Source organism: Rhinatrema bivittatum, chromosome 2, assembly GCF_901001135.1.
Source record: "Rhinatrema bivittatum chromosome 2, aRhiBiv1.1, whole genome shotgun sequence".
NCBI classification, from domain to species: Eukaryota; Metazoa; Chordata; class Amphibia; order Gymnophiona; family Rhinatrematidae; genus Rhinatrema; species Rhinatrema bivittatum.
In genome coordinates, this window is record NC_042616.1 from 686,511,570 (window position 1) to 686,523,224 (window position 11,655).

Sequence of the window (11,655 nt, forward strand, 5' to 3'; positions counted from 1 at the left end):
CAGAACAATAAGTTACCACCTTCTGAGGTCTTCCTCCTTTGAAGTTTCCACATTTATGCTGTGTTCAAGGTTTGTTATTTGTGTGTGTGTGTGTGTGGGGGGGGGGTGGTTGTGTATTTGATCCTATCTGCTTATTCATTTCAATTATATTCCCCTTTCATTCCCCCTTCAACCTCCCCTCCCCTCCCCTCTCCTCTCCTCACCCCGTTTTTTACCTTTTCCTCCCCCTATTTTTTCCTTTGCTCCTGCTACCTACACCCTCCCTCCCCTTCTGCACTTTTAACAAATGTCTTTTTGATTTGTAGTACTTGAAAGCTAAACCCACAGTACTTTAGCTGCTGTGGCTTAGGATTTACACACTGTGGTCTACCTTCGCTTGGTATGCTCTATTGATCCTCTCTCTATATAACCTATTGGTTTCATTACAATGAAATATTTTCTGTGCTAGCCTCCTTCCTCCTGTTCAATACTTATACAATTGTTTTTACTCACAGATATGAATACCTGTTGGTCCCTCTGACACAGCCTTGATGCAAAACATGGCCATGTCGGGGCTCTCTGGCTAATACGTGCATACTGTATTTCAATCGTTTTTCCCTGCTGGTCTTCATGGTGGACACGTATTGAACAGTTATATATTAATTGAGCCACACATCCCTCTGGTTTGTTATCTAATGATTTGACCAGCTCCTCATCTTTTTTTATTCATGTGCTTGAAAACGTTTCTTAGTAGTTGTTGCCTTTATGGCAAGTTTCTCCTCAAAATCTCTTGTCCAATATTTATTTATTTGATTAGATGTGGAAACACTTAATTTCTATTCAAGGTCTATTCAATCTACAAAACAGCATCCTTTGTGACAAACGCTACCATTCCCTCATTCCCAACTCCCAGCATCTTGTGGCTACTTTGAATTCTCTCAAAATATTCAGATTTAGGTCACGATTGAAGAAGAGTTATTATGCATGGTCTAAAACGTTCATGCACTACAAGATCATTTTTATTGGTTCAATGAAAGGTATCACAGCCTGCAAAGACTCCTTCCATTGGTTCCAAAATCACTTGATTGGTTAACTATTGAGATGCTAAATGTAAGAATGATGCTGTTGTTAGAATGAGGTTGGCATCAAGCAGTCATATGAGTTCCACAATTGACAAGAACTACTATATTGGAATAATACATAGTTTGATATAGTACTTTATGTCAATCTCTGCAGGCACAAAGCATTGAAGCAGGTACAATGTACTTGCAGAAATTGAAAAATGCAATTTTCACATATACTTTGCTTACACCAATTTATTCCTAACCCTTTTTTTCACTGGAAAAGTACACACACTGTGAACATTGAGTGTGCTTTAAACCATAATCGGGGAAGGGAAGGGAAGACAATAATCAGACCATATTTTTTATGTTAATAAACACTGGTTTACCTTCATACAAATATCTGATTATTGCTCTCTATGGAATAACTGGCAAAAAAATTAAAGCTGAATTTTTTTTTTATAGCTAAAGCAAAGGAATAAATAGAGAAAATCTGCATAGTTGAGGGATTTAGTACTTGTCAAAGAATTACTGAATGCTAATAAGTTTTCTTATTATAATTCAAGCTATACTGTCCAAGGTTGCTTTAGCTTTTTCACATTTTGTACCAAATCTAAAAAGCAAACTATTCACATGAATCACTTACAGCAACAATTTACAAATGCATTATTTGTAAGCTACTTAAGTTATAATAACTCACAATTTTGTCCCACTCATGCCTGACAGTATCTTTCAGGTTTTAACATCAGAACTGAATTCAAGTACTCAAAACATGCGTTGTTTTTATTTACATTTTCAGTCTTCAGAAAAGTCCTTCTCCTGACCTGCACATTGAATTTGCTTCCAGACTGCACTTTACAAATAAGAAGTGACCGATGAGAGCTAAAACTGATGAATTACAATTTATACTAGTAAATAAAGGGGTCAACAACAATGATAGGCAAAACAGTCATGTACTCATGCAAGTTCTCTCCTCTGACCTCCCCCCACCATGGGGCATACACAGTAACTCAGCCACAGATTGAACACATACATACTTTTCACAGAGGGTAAAAGCATATGTGCTGTTACACTGCTCCAGCGTTTTTACCTGCACAGACACAGAACAATTTTCTCAAGTAGGTTTTGCACATGCTCATATGTCCTCACCCACAAGAAGATTGCCCTTTCTATATCCTATGGGAAAATCACTCTTACTATATTTCTTTTTTAATTTTTGATAGGGTACAATTTTGGGTGGACAATCCAAGGAAAGAAAATTGATCATAAAACCTCCTGAAAACACAGCACACATATGCTTTTTGGAACATGACACATAGAGACTGAGACACAGACAGCGTGAATGAGGGGACCAATTTTCAACAGTGATCCTAAGAAGTAAACTTTAAGACCCGCAAGTGTGCGCACATGTGCCTGCACACATCGATGCACTGATTTTAAAACATACACAGGTATATGCGCATGTGTTAAAAAAAATCTATCCGCGCATTCGTGTGCGCACGATTTTATATTGACGTGCATGTATGCATGAATGCCATCTCAAGCACGTAAGTGGGGGGAATTTTAGTAGATACGTGCGGCAACGCATTAGGCCTTTTTCCCAGTTCCCTTCCAGTTTGCTTCAGTAAAGGAGAGGACTTCATAAACCCCCTACCTAACTTGCCTCCCTTTTACCCTATTAACCCTGAGTCTTATAACCCCGCTGATTAGCTTCATTTTTATCACATGACTTACCAGCCATCCATAGAAATAATAAAGTTGTGAGATAGGAGATCCCTGCGCATGCGAAACTGACTTCATGGTACAGTCCCTGGCCGCCCAAGCCCCACCCATTCCCTGCCAAACCATGCCCCGCCCCTTTTTCACAAAACTTTTTTTTATGCGCGTACTAGGAGAAACGTGCATGGCCGTGGCCCTTTAAAAATAAAAATGGTGGCACTTATCCAAGTCACACACGTATCTCCCGGTTTTGCCGTGTACAAGTCTGTTGCAGTCCCGGTCGCTAGGCTAGCGACCGGGTCCTTACCTTTCTCCTGCCTCCCCCGGTCTCGCTGCAATCCGTTGCTCCTGGGGCCTGCAGGGCCGCATGGCAGCGTCTCTCTCCACGTGGAGACGCTGCCGAAGGACGATTCTGACTCCTCCCACTGCCAGGCAACGCGCGCGCGTGAGCAGGGGGCTCTTAAAGGTCCAGCACCAGGAAGTGCTGAACCGCCCTGTTCCTGACGTCAGACGCTGGCTGGCTATTTAAACCATCGTCTGACTTCCTTGCTTTGCCTTTGCAACGAGGTCGCTCTCCTGAGTGCTTAGTTGCTTCCCAGCGTTGCTTTCAGCCTTGGTTCCTGCTTGTTCCAGCCGTGCCTTGCTTCCAGCTCTGGTTCCTGCTTGTTCCAGCCGTGCCTTGCTTCCAGCTCTGGTTCCAGCTTGTCCCAGCCGTGCCTTGCTTCCAGGTCAGGTTCTGTTTGGTCCTGCTGTGCCTTGGCTCCTGCTCTGGGCTCCACTTGCTGTCTACATATCCTGACTCCAGCTCCGGTTCCTGATTCTCCTTTGTCTTCAGCCAGCCACGAACCTTGGTCTTCTTCACGATTCTCCTTTGTCTTCAGCCAGCCACGAACCTTGGTCTTCTTCACGATTCTCCTTTGTCTTCAGCCAGCCACGAACCTTGGTCTTCTTCACGATTCTCCTTTGTCTTCAGCCAGCCACGAACCTTGGTCTTCTTCACGATTCTCCTTTGTCTTCAGCCAGCCACGAACCTTGGTCTTCTTCACGATTCTCCTAAGTCCCAGCGACTCGGACCCCTACGGGCTCCTCCTGGGGGGGTCTCGGGTTTCCAGGGTGAAGACGCCACCAGTCCGCTCCAGCTGAGTGCCGCCTCCCGGCTTATTAACTCCTGTGGACGCTGTCCACCTCAGCCGGCCCAAGGGTCCACTATTGACTTTACTCGTAACATAACAGTTTGCAAAGGCCATGGACTCGGCGGACTCCGCTCCTATGCAGGCCATCCCTGGCATGGCCCAAAGAATCCAGCAGCAACAGCAATGTCTGGAAGTCTTGGCTGCTACGGTGGATCGCCTAGCCAGTCGCTTGGACGCCAATCCTCCACCGCTGGCACCACCCCCGCCTCCACTGGCGGTTCAAGCTCCCGCACAGACTCAGCTTCCAGCGCCTACTCGATACTCCGGGGATGCCAGATCGTGCAGGGCGTTTTTGAATCAGTGCTTCATCCGCTTCACGTTGCTACCAGGGCAGTTCCCGTCTGATGCCGTCAAGGTAGCATATATTTTGTCTCTGCTCGATGGGAGGGCTATGCTATGGGCCTCTCCCATGTGGGAGAAACAGGACGCCATGCTGCACAACTTGCAGGATTTCGTGACTCACTTCAAACAGACTTTTGATGAGCCAGCTCGTGCTACCACTGCTACCACTGAAATTCTACAGCTACGACAAGGATCCCGCTCTCTGGCGGAGTACGCTATTGAATTTCGTACTCTGGCGATGGAACTCGGCTGGCAGGATGACTGAAAGACTGATGCGGAGAGAAGGCCGGAGGCATATCAGCAGCAGTGGAAGAGCGGGCCGAAGGGCTGGGCCAGCAGGGACACTGGAAGCCGGGCAGGCAGAGTGAGATAGAGTTTGTGATACCCAGATAGGCTTGGGAGCCGGCTGAGCTGAGCAGAAGGTCGGGTGGAGGCAGGACAGACCGGAGGCTGCAGCGGAGTCAGAAGCAAACTGGAGTCTGAGGCAGGCAGCAGGCTGTAGCAGAGTCAGAATCAAACCAGAGTCTGAGGCAGGCAGCAGGCTGTAGCAGAGTCAGAAGCAAACCGGAGTCGGCGGCAGGCACCAGGCTGTAGCAGAGTCAGAAGCAAATCGGAGTCAGAGGCAGGCAGCAAGCTGTAGCGGAGTCAGAAGCAAACCGGAGTCAGAGGCAGGCAGCAGGCTGAAGCGGAGTCAGAAGCAAACCGGAGTCAGAGGCAGGCAGCGGGCTGAAGCGGAGTCAGAAGCAAACCGGAGTCAAAGGCAGGCAGGCAGGCAGCGGGTAGGTCAACAGGAACGCAACTGGAAGCAACTAAGAAGTTGGGAACCTTGTTGCAAGGTGTTTAGGGAACGTCTGAACGCCGGTTATATCAGGAGCCGGGCGTGACGTCAGCCGCGAGGGCGGGGCCGGGCTTCCGGGAGCTGGGCGCACAAGAAGGACATCCTCGCGCGCGAGACCGGAGAGGAGCAGGCCCGCAATAGCGACCGCCACGTGGAAGGAGAGAGGCCACCGGGGCCCGGACCGGGCGGAATCCGGCGACTACTGGCGCGGAGGTAGGCGGGCCTGAGCCCAATCAGGAGAGGGGTGGTCGGGACCGCAACACCTGGCTCTAGGTAGTCATATAACTCTAGTCTGGGATATATGCGGTAGGATGTTTATCCCATTGAAAATCCATGACCAGTTATCCAGATAAAGTCTGCTTGCTAGCTTCTTGAATTTTGGCCTGCTAGATGTTTAGTGAAATGGATACTATTTCATCATTTTTTGTGCATGCATGGATTTTTTCCAGTGAACCACTCAAATGTGTTCTTACTACAAAAGGTCAGATTTGTGAGGATTGTGTTTAACGTTCCCACTACAGTCAGTACCTGCAACAGTTTGTCAGCGAAAAGCTTAACTTGAGGTTCATACTGTATATGAACCTACTTAGAATGGGTTTCAGAATCACATTTAGCTGCTGATGCCACTCATTATCCTAGATCCAGAGCTTTCAAAATTCCAAGGATAGGAGGACTGAGTGTTGAATCACCGGAAGAGAACATGCCAGTGGACACTTTGGGCAAGGATCCTTAGCCATATGGCAATTGGAGGTGACTGCTCCTCTTCCAAAAATAACACCTGGGCAAACTGCAACATGTCTCCCATGGGGAACTGGGACTTACTGATGTGTAGGGATGGCATGATTTTGTCATGCACTGTATGTCCAGGATCTGAAAATAGATTGCCCATAGGGACAGTTTTACTCCTCATTGACTTAAGCCCATATCCTGTAGTTGTAATTATTTGATTTCCTTACAGCAAACAGCACAGCATGCATTTGACGTTTGCTGGCACATATTTAGTAGGGTCTAGCTCAGCAGTCCCACAGTCAGAATTATACATTTCCCTCTTGAACCTTGGTGAGCATGTGACCAACCAAGGTTCACAAGCAGTCTCAAAAGAGAACAGGGCAGCATGAGAGACTGTGCAGCAGGTACCTGAGGGCATCAAACATCTGGCAGCAGTAACAGAGCTTAGGCCACAACAATGGAAAGAAAGGGAATCAATGCTATCCACAACCACCCGCCTCACAGTGACTCCTGCCTAAAATAATGTGGGATATAACATTGAGTAAGAAATCCAAACTTTTAGTCCATTGGTGTGTCTGTGTAATTGGTCATCGAATGACCCTCATCAGTATTACCTAATCCCCATCTCTCAAGCACACCTGGAGTTTACCTAGCCTAGAAATCTGGCCAATTTAAATCTTTACCAAACGCACCCCTAGGCTGCTGAAGCTTCCATAGCGATTGATCTCATTATCTTCTGTTATCCATTGCGATCTCCATGCTGGTAGCTATGCACATGGTTGGCCTCTCTGACTTGCCTATATCACAATCTTATAAGGCTTATATACAGTTTTTTTTCGAGTCATCTTTGCCAAGTATTGATCATTTCTAAATATGTTATTCTGGCCTGGTTGCTTTCCCTAGACCACCTTTACCCAAATATTCATTCTCTTTCTTTCGTGTCCAAATGTATGTTCTCCTTCTGTACTATCTTCCTATAGTTTGTAGGAAGACATCAATCATCTCTTATTAAGTGCACTTTCCTTTGTAGTTGATCTCCACACACACCACACTTATATTGTATGTGAGCCATTCCTATGTCCTTCACTTCTCGCTGACTTAGGTCCATATCTGTAGTTATAATTAGCTGCTTTCCTTACAGAAAACAGTACAGCACATATTTGACATGTGTTGGCACAAACTTAATAGGGCCTAGCTCAGCAGTCCAGCAGTCAGTAATATACAATGCTCACTTAAATAGCATGTGTATATGCTAGTAACAAAAAGAATCTAGGCAAAGTAAATTGATATGTGAAGTGCTTGCCCGATATAGCAAAAAATTCCCATAGGGAAAATGAAGCACTGATGCACCAAATAAATCTGTAGTATTGCAAGAATTAAAAAATATATTCTTTAATGATAGCTATTACATAAAATGAATGAGCTTTGTTGTGAAGCAAAAACAAACTCACATACTATAGACTTTAATTACACAAACAATCCCTATCTAAAACAACTAAAGAATATGCTGACTTGAGTATAAGATACAAAAGAATCACTTGCACAAAAAACAATTACACATAACATATATCCATTAAAGATAAGATACAAAAGTATTACAGGCTTAGTACAAGTGAGACAAATCAATATGGTCAAAGAAATATCACAAGCTAGATAGAAATGAAACATATAGATAAATATTCTCCCTAATAAACATGATGTGCTCATTGTTATGAGGTTAAAGCAGGTAATAGTTTCCTTTCAATAATGATCATCAAACCTCAAGGGTATATGAGTAGATGTTGTGAATCTGCCCGCTTCTGCAGACAGATTCCCTACCTGGTCCCCCCGACGCGGCAGGACACCAGCAACTTCGTCTGCGATGGCCCGGAGGCCGTGGCTGCCCTCGTCCCGGCACGGCAGGCCTGATGCTGCGTTGTTGCTCCTCCGTCACAGCAGGGAGCCACTCCTGGGGTCCTCGTTGGGCAGAGAGGCTTCCTTGCTTCTGCCTGCCTCCCCCGGCGTTCCTCTTTGCGGCCTGGAGGCCGCCCCGAAGCCTGCCTCTGTAGCAGGGAGCCACCGCCGGCCTGCTCCCATTGCCAGGAGCCGCGACGCCATCGACGGGGTCCTCGTTTAGCAACCTGGATGCTGCCCCGGTGCCTGCCTGCATCCAGTCTGCCTTCTCTACTCTGCCGCTGCAGCGTGCAGGAGAGCGCCGCTGTCCATGGTCCTGCTTCTTCTCTTCAGCCTTCTCTTAGGCGCCGGCGTGCACCTCTTCACAGGATTTAAAGGGCCAGCCAAAGGAAGTGTTACTGGCTCCACCGCATGATGACTTCCTGCTCCAGCCCTATAAAAGGGATTCTTTGTCAGTCTCTCATCTTTGGATTGAGTCTCAGTGTCTTCATGTTCCTTGTCCTCAGTCCTGATGCCGTTCTTCGGATTGAGTCTCACAGTGTATTCATGTTTCTTGTTTCTAGTCCTGGTGTCGGCCGAGTCCGGATGTCCGTGTCTTCAGCTGTTTCCATGTTTCAGATGTTCCTTGTCCAGCTCTTCAGCGTCTTCAGGTTCATGACGTCTTCTGTCCATGTCTTCAGACGTCTCCAAGTTCCCGGTACCTGATGTTCCATGTCTTCATGTTCCAGAAGTCCCTCAATTAGGCTTCCTCATGTCTCAGCCTTCCTGGTGTTCAGCCCACCTTGGTGTTCGTGCTTGCTCTGGAGCCTTCTGTTCTGTCGGCCGTGGATTTCTGGGTGACGCAGCTTCATCATGGGAGATGCCGGCAGTGAACTGGTGTCCTGTGCTCCTGAGCCGTCTTGTCCTGCCAGACTTTGTGGAGCTCTGGATGACTTATGGCTCTGTCGTCGAAGTTCTGCCTTGGTTGGATTCTTCCCTGCACTTGTCCCGCTCTCTGCATGGTCCGTGACCAGCCTCCTCGGGCAGTGTAGGGCACGCAGTGAGACAGGGAGGTCCACGACCAGCCCATTGGGTCTGCTCATGAAGGTGGGTAGTGTAGGGCGCCCTGAGAGACAGTGCCAATGTCTACCCTCCTAGCTTCTCGTCTTGTCAAGACTTCCTCCAGTCCCTCGTCTGTGATGTCGTCACATCGACGCTGGTCTGTGATGCTGTCGCATCAGTCCCTCGCCCATGATGTCTTCGCATCAACCTTGGTGTCATGTCTTCACATCAGTCCCTCATCTGTGATGTTGTCGCAGTGATGCTGGTCCATGATGCCGTCGCATCAGTCCCTCGTCTGTGATGTTTTCGCATCAACCTTGGTGTCATGTCTTCATTTTAACCTTGGTGTCATGTCTTTGCATCAGTCCCTCGTCTGTGAGGTCTTTGCATCAGTCATAGTCTCAAGTCTTCTATGTGCGAAGGACTCCATCTGCCCTCGTCCTCGTTCCAGCCTGCCGCCCATTGCCATACCCAGTGGTAGGTCCGAAAGGGCTTGGAACAGTCGGAGGATCGTTTATCAATCAACATTGCATTGTTGGTTGTCCGGGATGTGCAGGTCCGGTTGAGGGTCAGACCTTGTATCCTAGTCCTTGCTCCTGCCATGTCTTGCCATGTACCCATGCTCGCACCAGCTCACCTCCCACGGTTTGGCTTGGGGCTCCTCCTTGGGTCATGCCGTGGCCCAAGGGCTCACAACCCTGTTTAGAGACAACCGCGCCTCAGTGCCTCGGAGTGTGATGGCCAATGGAGGTCGCGTTCATATCAGTAGAATCCCCAACAAGGCCCTGTTTCACCAAGACCGGCTTCCTCAGGGGGAACCCTTGGAGAAGGATAATCACATTGTATGAATCAGGATAATTTAAGGTCAAGGCAGCACCAAGAGAACACAGATTACTGGGTAGATACTGTCTGTGAAAGGGGAATAACCCTTCATGCAGTATTCACTAACTGTAACCAATTACCAGGAGATTAAACCACAGTACCCAATACAGTTCGAAAGATGCACTTTGGAAAACACTGTAGTGTAAAACAGAGAGGTCAAATTAAACCCTGATCAGGTTGAGAGGGTTGGTTAAGCTACCCATGAAATGAAGGGCTAGCTGCCATTGTGGCTCCTTATACTGGATTCTTGCACCTGTGGCTAAAATTTGAAAAGGATATATCCAAGTAACAAGAAGAGAGAACACAATATGTTGGCCGATGTATCAAGCATAACATTCCTCCCGCAGCCTCCACAGCGGGAACCAAATTGAGCATTTTCTTTTTCTTCTATACTTTTTACCAGTGGAGAAAAGGAGCAGGCTAAGGTGTTCTTGGTTGGGGTTCATAAGCATATGCAGTAGCTGTTATTTTATAAGAGATGCATGCATATATATTACCAAAACTATTCTTACACTTTTACACCTGCTAATTGACTTGCACAAGTGAAATTGTACTTATCTGTTGTCTGCAGTTGTTGGGTGTGAGATCTGGGTGAACTGGTGAGGGTACAGGGTGAAGTGAACAGGAGACACACCAGCTGAACTTGTGAAGATATTGTTGAATTGGTGAATTCAATTATGTGTGCAAGAAAATATTTTCAAAATGGAATATGTGCATATTTTACAAAATACTTGCCTCAGCTTATAAATCAGGATTATTATCTGAATGTTATATTTTTTTGCACACATAAAATACCAGTTACATTTAATCGAGTTTACGAATGTCTCCCTAAAAGTTTCCCTGTCCTCTTGTGTTATTATACCACCCCTGAGGCAACTGTTTTAATGTATTCCGCCCCTGAGGCGACTGTTTATTGTATCCCGTCCCTGAGGCGACTGTTCAGTTCCTTGTAAACCGGTGCGATATGTATGCTATACAGGAACATCGGTATATAAAAATTAAAAATAAATAAATAAATAAATATCTCTGCATATGTTTATAAAATACATAGGAAAAGTAAATGTTTTCTTGCATGGGAAATATTTGTGCATACTTCAAACATATAAATGAATCTTTGGATCAGAAATATATGGTATTTTATAAATTGTGCAGCTCCTACCACACAATTTATAAAATACTAGCATTAATCTCTGCACGTGTAAATGTATTTCATGGATAAGTTTGAAAGTTATAGTCTGCATGAGCATACATTTACCTGCATAGGTGAGAGGTATTCCATGGGATGGAGTCTGGGGATTGGGACTTATGCACAAAAGTTTTGATTTTAAAAAGGATGGATGTAAATTCTCTTGGCAAAACTATGTGCACCAAATAGTAGCTGTAACTGCATGCATATAGCTTTGCTGAGATGATTTTCAAAGTGGATTTATGCACGCAAGTTTTATTTGAAAGTTGTGTAATTTATGCATATATTTACTGTTCAACTTATGTGCAATGTTACCAAATTACTTCCATAATATAACAGACCCAAATATATCACTAGGACAAATGAGATGACACTTTGGTAGATGATTAGATATATAATTTGGTCTCAGGTCTGTCAGCAGTAGGTAAAAGGCAAGTATTTGAAATTTGAATGAAATTTGTGGATAAGTTTTTAGATGGCATGGAAGAAATAAATGAAATGCATATATAGTCTTCTTTTCTTCTGCTCTGCAAGCATACTTTTTTCAGGCCATGGCTAATATTTTATTTGTTTTGCTAACGTTTTGCTATCCATTTTTGTGATAGTGGCTATTCTTGTGGGGTGGGGGGAGTTGGGTGAATCAAGTCAAAAACCTATTGGGAGCAATTTTTAAGAGCTGTCGAGAACTTGCAGGTCTACAGGAGGCTTTTCCTCCCATTGGGGTAGATTTTATAAATTTTTGCGAGCGTGTACTTTTGTTCGCGCCTGGTGCGCGAACAAAAGTATGCTGGA